Here is a 10,225-nt window from a genome sequence, read left to right as displayed (position 1 = left end):
TCTAACTCCCAAATCTTTCAGAAATTTCGGCAGAGTTTCCCCTGTAATTAGGCCTAACCACCTGCTAGAGTAACACTAAAGCCACTCCTAACAATACTTCCACAACCCAACAAAATACCACAATGTATATATCAATAACACTAATCTCAGCGTTACAAGCACTACATTATCACAATGATATCAGGACATGAAGCACATCATATGTACGCTCATCACCACATCTCTGGTCTTAAAATCTGTTCATAATTAATTCCAGCATCATCAATTAATCTCATATTAACCACCACCTCGTTTCGAATTTTCACAACACTGACAACAGAATATGAGGCATGAAGACCTCATGATTACTTACTCGGATCAATGAGTCACATTTAACGCCACCTGGGCACTCATCTCATAGGTTAAAACTCAATGTTTACAGCACGAAAATGGCTGAATATTCACAGAAAATATACAAGAATTATCAAATAAGCCTAACATGTATGACTCCCTATTAATATTATTATACTAATTAAATTTCACAAAGGGAAAATTTTAAACTCATAAATATTTCACCACAAAGACCTCGTCCTTATATAACTTCCACCGTGGCTTGTAGCCCGGTTTAAATATTTCACATCATAAAAATAAATGTGAGGATCCCTCATACCGGTAGGGCATATAATTCATAAAAATTAGAATAAATTATTCCTAAACACTTTAAACCAACTGTAATGAATAATAAAAATTACTTTTGAACTTATAGCCCTCAATGGTGTACAAAAATAAAATGACAGACAAGGGGCACATCTTTAAATCTCCCAACAGGTATAAACATATAAATGAGTCACAAAATTACGAAGCTTACCCATAAGCAGAGCATAATAGGAGGACTCACCTCAATATTCAGAACCAAATCAAATTAAGGGAAAATATCCTTTTATAACAAAATTAGGATCGTACCTGTAATGACACCATCTGGTGTATTGGCCTTAGCCAAATTATAGTGATTATATCAATGGGTCGGGCCTCCACCTCTTAGGCGCCTACTACCCGCCTGTTCCCCACTTCTAGATGACTGTACACGTGGAGTATCAATTGGAATAAAGCTTGTGTAACGACCCTGCCGATCATTTTGAGAGTAACAGCCCCTATCCCCTATTTACTATTTCCCCCATAACTCTTTCTACTTAGATGAATTGCCAAGAGGTTTTTTTTTTTGGTTTCAGAGTATTTTGGGACACTTAGTCCCTGAATGGAGGTTTAAGCATTAGGATTTGGACCGTAGACGGAATTGTGTGAAGACGACTCCGGAATGGAATTATGTCAGTTCTGTTAGCTCCGTTAAGTGATTTTGGATTTAAGGGCGTGTCCGTATTATATTTCGCAGGTTCGTAGTTCATTTAGGCTTGAAATGACGAAAGTCGAATTTTTAGAGTTTCGGGCCGGTAGTGGAATTTTTTATATCAGGGTCGTATTCCGATTCCGGAAGTTGGAGTAGGTCCATAATGTTTCATATGACTTGTATGAAAAATTTGGGGTCAATCGGACATGGTTTGGTTGGTTTCGGCATCTTTTGTCGAATATGGAAGTTCCAAGATCTTTAAGTTTGAATAGGAGGATGATTTGTGATTTTAGCGTTGTTTGATGTGGTTTGAGGATTCGACTAAGTTCGTATGGTATTTCAGGGCTTGTTGGTATGTTTGGTTGAGGTCCCAGGGGCCTCGGGTGTTTTTCAGATGCTTAACGGATGAATTTTGGACTTAGGAAAGTTGCTGAGTTTTTTTGCTGGTTCTAGTGTTTCGCACCTGCTGAGGGGAGACCGCAGGTGCGGGCTCGCACGTGCGGAAGACCAGGGGTCGCAGGTGCGAGGAATTCGCAGTTGCGCCCAAGGACTCGCACGCGCGGAGGAAGACCGCATGAGCGGACAATGTTCCGCAGGCACGTACGCGTAGGTGCGGCCCCCTGCCGCAAATGTGGAACCATCCCTCTTAAGTGATTTCCACACCTGGGAGGGAATTTCCGCAGGTGAGACACATGGCCCGCAGGTGCGAAAATTGCTGGGCAGAAAAGGGGCATAATCGAGGGTTGAGATTCATATTCACAAATTCGATTTTTGAGCTCAGGAGAAGGCGATTTCTAAAGGGATTTGAGAGAAAACTTTTGAGTAACGATTCTTAACTTGTTTTTGGTTGTATTTCATTAATCTATAGTCGTTTTCTCCATTTAATTTTGGATTTGGATTGAAAAGTTGAGAAAATGGGGGAAACAGTTCCCCAATCGAATTTCTGAGTTTTCAATCAGATTTAGATGATTTTTGTACGAGTGATATCGTGAGCGAATGTGTGTTCTTAATTGGTAACTTTTACCCGATTTTGAGACGCGGGCCCGGGTCGACTTATTAGGACGGATTTCGGATTTTTTATTAAAATCTTGATTTCATTTATTAAATTAGTCTATTATAGTTGTATTTATGATATGTAATTATTTTGGCTAGATTTGGGCCATTCGGAGTCGGGTATTGATGGAAAAGGTATTTTGATCGAATGATTGAGCTTTGTTCGAGGTAAGTGGCTTGCCTAACTTTGTGTGGGGAAAATCCCCTTAAGATTTGAAACTATTGTGATATGTGAGCATCGTGTACGTGAGGTGACGGGTACGTACACAAGCTAGTTATTGAAAAACCCGATTTTCTTATTGAGCAACAACCTGTTTTCCTTTTATTTTGAGTTACACCATTTTAATGAGTATTAATCTATTTTCATTCTTAACTGAGTTATTCCAATATGTGTAGCTATCTTATTTAGTCTAATACAACATGTCTACGTGTCTTAATTGCTTATGTGAACTCTGTGCAACATGCTTAGTGAATTTCCTGCTTCTTCCTTGACTGGTACTTAGTCTAAATTGTAAGATTTCATGATGCAGTTGTATCTCTATTTTTGTGTTGCATATTTACTTTGGGACTACAAAACGGTATTCTTGGAGATCCCTCTGTACTGCATATTTACTTTGGGACTACGGAACGGTATTCAAGGAGATCCCTCTGTAGTGCATATTTATGTTGGGACTACGAAAAGGTATTCCGGGAGATCCCCCTGTACTGCGTATTATGTCTTGCATATTTACTTTGGGACTACAGAACGATATTCCGGGAGATCCTCCCCTGCACATTTACGTTTAGGACTACGAGACGGTATCTCGGGAGATCCCCTGTTGTTATCTTTGTGTATTGAGCTGTTACCTTCTATAAAGTCTTTCTTATTCAATTTTAGTCTTAATTTTATTGCGATATGCCATTTTTTCCTTGCTTTATTATCATATTCCAGTAGTGGCCGGACCCGACCTCGTCACTACTCTACCGAGGTTAGGCTTGGCACTTACTAGGCACCGATTTTGGTGTACTCATGCTACTCTTCTGTACATGTTTTTCGTGTGTAGATCTAGGTGCTCCTTATCAGCCGCATTATCAGTGAGCTGGGACAACTTTGGACATTTTAAGGTATATCTGTCGCGTCTGCAAACCTCAGAGTCCCCTTCTACTCTTCCCCATGTCCATTATCTTCTATATTTTCTTTTGATAGACTCTCATGTATAGAGACACTAGATTTTCCTTCTGTAGTTTGTGATTCACGATGTTCCGGGTTTTGGGATTGTTGTGTATTGTTGAACAGTTAGTTGTTAAAAAATTTATTTTTTCATTTCATTATTCTGCAGATGTTAGGCTTACCTAGTCGTAGAGACTAGGTGTCGTCATGACGTCATACGGAGGGGAAATTTAGGTCATGACAAGTTGATATCAGAGCTCTAGGTTCATAGATGTCGTGAGTCACAAGCTGGTTTATTAGAGTCTCGCGGATCGGTACGGAGACGTGTGTACTTATCTTTGGGTGGCTATGGAACTGTTAGGAAAATTTCTCTACTTTGATTCCTTATCGTGCGAAAATTGTTGACTTCAAAAATTCTAAACTTCTATATTCTATTCTCTCACAGATGATGAGGACACGTACAAGCGGATCTGATGACTAGGCACTCGCATCCCCTACTAGAGCCGTGAGAGGCCGGGTCCAGGGTAGAGGCTGAGGACGTCAACGTGGTGCATCCATAACACCCGCACGAGCTTCTACAGAGGCCCCCCAGTAGCTCCAGCTGGAGAGCAGACACCTGAGGCACCTATTCCTACACCATCCCTCTAGGAGACTCTAGCCCAGTTGCTGAGTAAGTTCAGCACCTTAGCTCAGGCTGGTTTGATTCCACTTGCTCCTCCCACATCTCAGGTCGGGGTAGGAGCACAAACTCCCGTCACTGGTACTCCAGAGCAGCGAGTTCAGGTCGACCAGGTTCCAGAGATTGTACCAATGCAGTCGGTAGCTCCAGCTCAGCCCAAGGTTAGGGCAACAACTTCTGAGGTGGAGCAGCTCAGACTTGATAGGTATAAGAAGTACCACCCACCTACCTTCAGCAAATTGGCTACAGATGATCCTCAGGGTTTTCTGGAAGAGTGTCATCGTATTCTCCGTTCTATGGGCGTAGCGGAGACGAGTAGGGTTTCTTTTACTACATTCCAACTTACAGGAGTAGCCTATCAGTGATGGCATCCTTATGAATTGAGTAGTCCACCAGAGGCAGCTTCACTTACATGGACTCAGTTCTCGGACATATTTTTGATAGAGTATGTCCCTCAGAGCCTTAGGGACTCATGGAGCGCGGAGATTGAGCATCTGCGCAAGGGTGCTATGACTGTGTCAGAGTATGCAGTGCGCTTCAGTGATTTGGCCTGACATGCACCGGTCTTGGTTGCCACAGTTCGACAGAGGGTTCGACAGTTTATTGAGGGACTCCACCCTAGCATCCGGATTAGTATGGCCAGAGAGTTGGAGATGGATATTTCTTATCAGCAGGTTGTGAGTATTTCCTGGAGATTGGAGGGCATGCTTGCTCGGGATAGAGAGGAGATGAAGGCCAAGAGATCTCGAGAGACTGGTTATTATTCTGGAGCTCGTGTCCCAGCAGCTCGCCATGGTAGGGGTTATGTGAGTCGCCCTGTTCATTCAGCTCTTCCAGCCGCTAGTGGTGTTCCAGCTCCTTCTGGACCCCAGGAGCCTTATTATGCACCGCCAGTATCTTGTGTGTGCCTCCTGCATGGGGTGTTCCTAGTGGCTAGCCTAGCAGACCTGGCCCGAGTTAGTCACAGCAACCACGCCTTCCCAGAGCATGTTTTGAGTGTGGCGACACTCTCCATATGGTGAGGGATTGCCCTAGATTTAGGAGGGGTGCACCTCCATAGACGTCTCAACCATAACGTGCTCCACCGGGTCCTTATGCTATGATTACAGCACCAGCTGCCACCCCACCTTCTCAGCCAACTCGAGGTGGAGGTCGGGGAGGTAGAGGTCGCCCTAGAGGGGAAGGTCATGCCAGATATTATGCCCTTCATGCTTGTACAGAGGCAGTCGCTTCTGATTCTGTCATTACAGGTATTGTCCCAGTATGTCATAGAGATACGTCGGTATTATTTGACCTAGGCTCTACATATTCTTATGTGTCCTCTTATTTTGCCCCGTATTTGGGCGTATCTCGGGATTCTTTGAGTTCCCCTATTTATGTGTCTACTCATGTAGGAGATTCTCATGTTGTGGACCGCGTGTATCAATCGTGTTTGATTGCTCTTAGTGGTTTTGAGACCAGAGTCAATTTATTATTGCTAAACATGGTGGACTTTGATATTATTTTGTGCATGGACTAGTTGTCTCCCCATTATGCTATTCTTGATTGTCATGCTAAGACCGCGACACTGGCTATGCTAGGATTTTCGTGATTAGAGTGGAGAGGTACCTTAGAGTATACTCCCAGCAGAGTTATTTTATTTCTTAAAGCTCAACGAATGGTTGAGAATGGGTGTGAGGCATATCTAGCTTATGTAAGAGATGCCAGTATTGATACCCCTACCGTTGAGTCAGTTCCAGTAGTGAGGGACTTTCAAGATATGTTCCCATCTGATCTTCCGGGCATGCCGCCCGACAGAGATATTGATTTTGGCATTGATTTGTTGCCGGGCACTCAGCCCATCTCTATTCCTCCATATCGTATGGCTCATCCTGAAATGGAGGAGTTGAAGGAGCAGTAACAAGAATTGCTTGATAAGGGCTTCATTCGGCACAGTGTGTCACCTTGGGGTGCTCCTATCTTATTTATAAAGAAGAAGGATGGTTCTATGCGGATGTGTATTGATTACCGCCAGTTGAACAAAGTCACAGTGAAGAACATGTATCAATTTCCTTGTATTGATGACTTTTTTGATCAGTTACATGTGCCAGAGTGCTTTCCAAGATTGATTTACATTTCGACTATCGTCAGTTGAAGATTTGGGAGCCAGATATCCCGAAGACTGCCTTCCGGACTCGGTATGGTCACTACGAGTTCCTTGTGATGTCTTTTGGGCTGACCAATGCCCCGATATCTTTTATGCACTTGATGCACAGTATGTTCCGGGCTTATCTTGACTCATTTGTCATTGTGTTTATTGACGACATTCTGGTATACTCCTAGAGTCAGGAGAATCCTGAGCAGCACCTGAGGACTGCGCTTCAGACCTTAAGAGAAAAGAAGTTATATGCAAAATTATCAAAATGTGAGTTTTGGCTAGACTTAGTGGCATTCTTGGGTCATATAGTATCGATTTATGGGATCCAGGTGGATCCGAAGAAGATTGAAGCAGTGCAGAGTTGGCCCAGACTTGGCGGGGTATTACCATCGGTTTGTTAAGGTATTTTCTTCTAATGCAGCACATATGAATAGGCTGACCAGAAGGGTTCCCCGTTCAGGTGGACAAAGGAGTGTAAGGAGAGCTTTCAGAAGCTCAAGACAGCTTTGACTACAACCCCAATATTGGTATTGCCTTCAGGTTCGAGGTCTTATACAGTTTATTGTGATGCGTCGCGAGTTGGCCTCGGGGCGGTGTTGATGCAGGACCGTAGGTTGATTACCTACGTGTCTAGACAACTGAAGGTGCATGAAAAGAACTATCTTGTCCACGACCTTGAGCTAGCAGCTATTGTTCATGCCTTGAAGATTTGGAGGCCCTATTTGTACCATGTCCCTTGTGAGATCTATACAGATCACCGGAGTTTGCAGCATCTGTTCAAGTAAAAGGATCTGAATTTGCGTCAGAGGAGGTGGTTAGAGCTGCTTAAGGATTATGACATCACCATTTTGTACCATCCTGGGAAGGCCAATGTGGTGGCCGATGCTTTGAGTCATCGGGAAGAGAGCTTGGGGAGTTTAGCATATCTACCAGCAACAGAGAGGCCCATGGCATTGGATATTCAGGCCTTAGCCAGCTAGTTTGTGAGATTGGATTTTTCTGAGCCGAGTCGAGTATTGGCTTGTCTGGTCTCTCAGTCTTCTTTTTATGATTGTATCAGGGAGTGTCAGTATGATGACCCCCATCTGCTTGTCCTTAAGGACACGATCCAGTACGGTGATGCTAAGGAGATCACTATTAGAGGTGATGGTGCATTAAGGATGTAAGGCAAGCTTTGTGTGCCCAATGTAAATGGTTTGCGTGAGTTGATTCTTTATGAGGCTCACAGCTCGCGGTACTCCATTCTTCCGGGTGCTGTGAAGATGTATCAGGACCTGAGGCAACATTATTGGTGGAGGGGGGATGAAAAAGGACATAGTAGAGTATGCGTCTAGATGTCTAAATTGTCAGCAGGTGAAGTGTGATCATCAGCGACTGGGTGGGTTGCTTAAGAAGATAGAGATTCTGGAGTGGAAATGGGATCGGATTACTATTGACTCGTTGTTGGACTCCCAGAGACTCAGCGAAAGTTTGATGCAGTTTGTGTGATTGTAGACAGGCTGACCAAGTCAGCTCATTTCATTCCTGTGATGACTACCTATTCTTCTGAGCAGCTAGCTCGAATCTACATCTGTGAGATCGTCAGACTTTATGGCATACCGGTATCTATCATCTTTGACCGGGGTATGTAGTTTACATCACGTTTTTGGAGAGTTGTACAGCAAGATTTGGATACTCGGGTTGAGTTGAGCACAACGTTTCACCCTCAGACAGACGTGCAGTCTGAGCGCACTATTCAGATGCTGGAGGATATGATCCGAGCTTGTGTGATAGATTTTGGGGGTGCTTAGGACCAGTTCTTTCCACTTGCGGAGTTTGCTTACAACAACAGTTATCAGTACAACATTCAGATGGCACCGTATAAGGCTCTGTATGGTAGGTGATGTCGGTCCCCAGTGGGTTGGTTCGGGCTAGGGCGAGGCCAGATTATTGGGTACGGACTTGGTTCAGGATGCCTTGGAAAAGGTTAAGGTGATTCAGAATAGACTTCGCATAGCCCAGTCCATACAGAAGAGTTACACAGACCGAAAGGTTCGCGATGTTGCATTCATGGTTGGAGAGCGTGTCTTGCTCTGGGTTTCACCTATGAAGGGTGTTATGAGATTTAGAAAGAAGGGCAAGTTGAGCCCAAGGTTCATTGATCCTTTTGAGGTATTGCGGCGTGTTGGGTAGGTTGCTTATGAGCTTGCCTTACCTTCCAGTCTAGCAGGAGTTTATCCAGTATTCCATATTTCGATGCTTCGAAAGTATCACGATGATCCGACTCACGTATTGGATTTTAGCTCAGTCCAGTTGGACAAGGATCTATCTAATGTTGAGGAGCTAGTGGCTATTTTAGATAGGCAGGTCAGGAAGTTAATATCAAAGAACATTGCTTCTGTGAAGGTTCAGTGGAGGGGGAAGCCGGTCGAGGAGGCGACTTAGGAGACCGAGCAGGATATGCGCAACTGTTATCCTCATCGTTTCACCACTTCAGGTATGTCTCTATGCTCATTCGAGGACGAATGATTATTTTAAGAGGGGGAGGATGTAACAACCCGGCATGTCGTTTTGAGAGTAATATACCCGATCCCCTATTTACTATTTCCCCATACCTTTTTCTGCTTAGTTAACTTGCCGGAAGTCTTTGTTTTTTGTTTCGGAGTATTTTGGGACACTTAGTCCCTAAATGGAGGTTTATGCCTTAGGATTTGGACCGTAGTCAGAACTGTGTGAAGATGACTCTAGAATAGAATTTCGTCAGTTCCGTTAGCTCCGTTAGGTGATTTTTGGTTTAGGGGCGAGTCCGGATTGTGTTTTGGAGGTTCGTAGCTCATTTAGGCTTGAAATGGCGAAAGTCAATTTTTTAGAGTTTCGGGCCGGTAGTGCAATTTTTGATATCGGGGTCGAATTCTGATTCCGAAAGTTGGAGTAGGTCTGTAATGTTCAATATGACTTGTGTGTAAAATTTGGGGTCAATCAGACGTGGTTTGGTTGGTGTCGACATCGGTTGTCGAATTTGGAAGTTTCAAGTTCTTTAAGTTTAAATCGGATGATGATTTGTGATGCGTTGTTTGATGTGGTTTGAGGATTCGACTAAGTTCGTATGGTGTTTTAGGACTTGTTAGTATGTTTGATTGAGGTCTCGGGGCCTCTGGTGTATTTTGGATGCTTAACGAATGAATTTTGGACTTAGGAAAGCTGCTAAGTTTTTTTTGTTGGTTCTAGTGTTTCACACCTGCGGAGGGGAGACCGCAGGTGCGGGCTCGCACGTGCAGAAGACCAGGCATATATGCAGAATTCGGAGGCTTGACCAGGGGTCGCAGGTGTGAGGAATTTCCGCATCTGTGATGCCCGCAGATGTGCCCAAGGACTCTCACGCGCGGAGGAAGACCGCAGAAGCGGACAGTATTCCGCACGCGCGCACGCGCAGGTGCAGCCCCCTGCCGCAGATGCGGACCCAGCCCTCTTAAGTGATTTCCGCACCTACGAGGGATTTTCCGCAGGTGCGGCATCGCAAGTGTGACCCATGTCCCTCATGTGCGAAGATCGCTGGGCAGAAAAGAGGCAGAATTGAGGGTTGAGGTTCATATTCACAAATTTGCTTTTTGAGTTCGGGAGAAGGCGATTTCTTAAGGGAATTCAGAGTAAACTTTGGGTTAACGATTCCTAACTTATTTTTGGTTGTATTTCATTAATCTATAGTCGTTTTCTCCATTTAATTTCTAATTTGGATTGAAAAGTTGGGGAAATGGGGGAAACAGTTCCCCAATCGAATTTCTAAGTTTTGAATGGATTTTCGACATCAGATTTAGATGATTTTGGTACGAGTGATATCGTGAGCGAATGGGTGTTCTTAATTGGTAACTTTTACCCGATTTCGAGACGTGGGCCCGTGTCGAC

Source organism: Nicotiana tomentosiformis, chromosome 5 (genome assembly GCF_000390325.3).
Source record: "Nicotiana tomentosiformis chromosome 5, ASM39032v3, whole genome shotgun sequence".
In the NCBI taxonomy this organism is placed as follows: domain Eukaryota; kingdom Viridiplantae; phylum Streptophyta; class Magnoliopsida; order Solanales; family Solanaceae; genus Nicotiana; species Nicotiana tomentosiformis.
The sequence above is the reverse complement of the archived record's forward strand: the minus strand, read 5'-3'. Positions refer to the sequence as shown.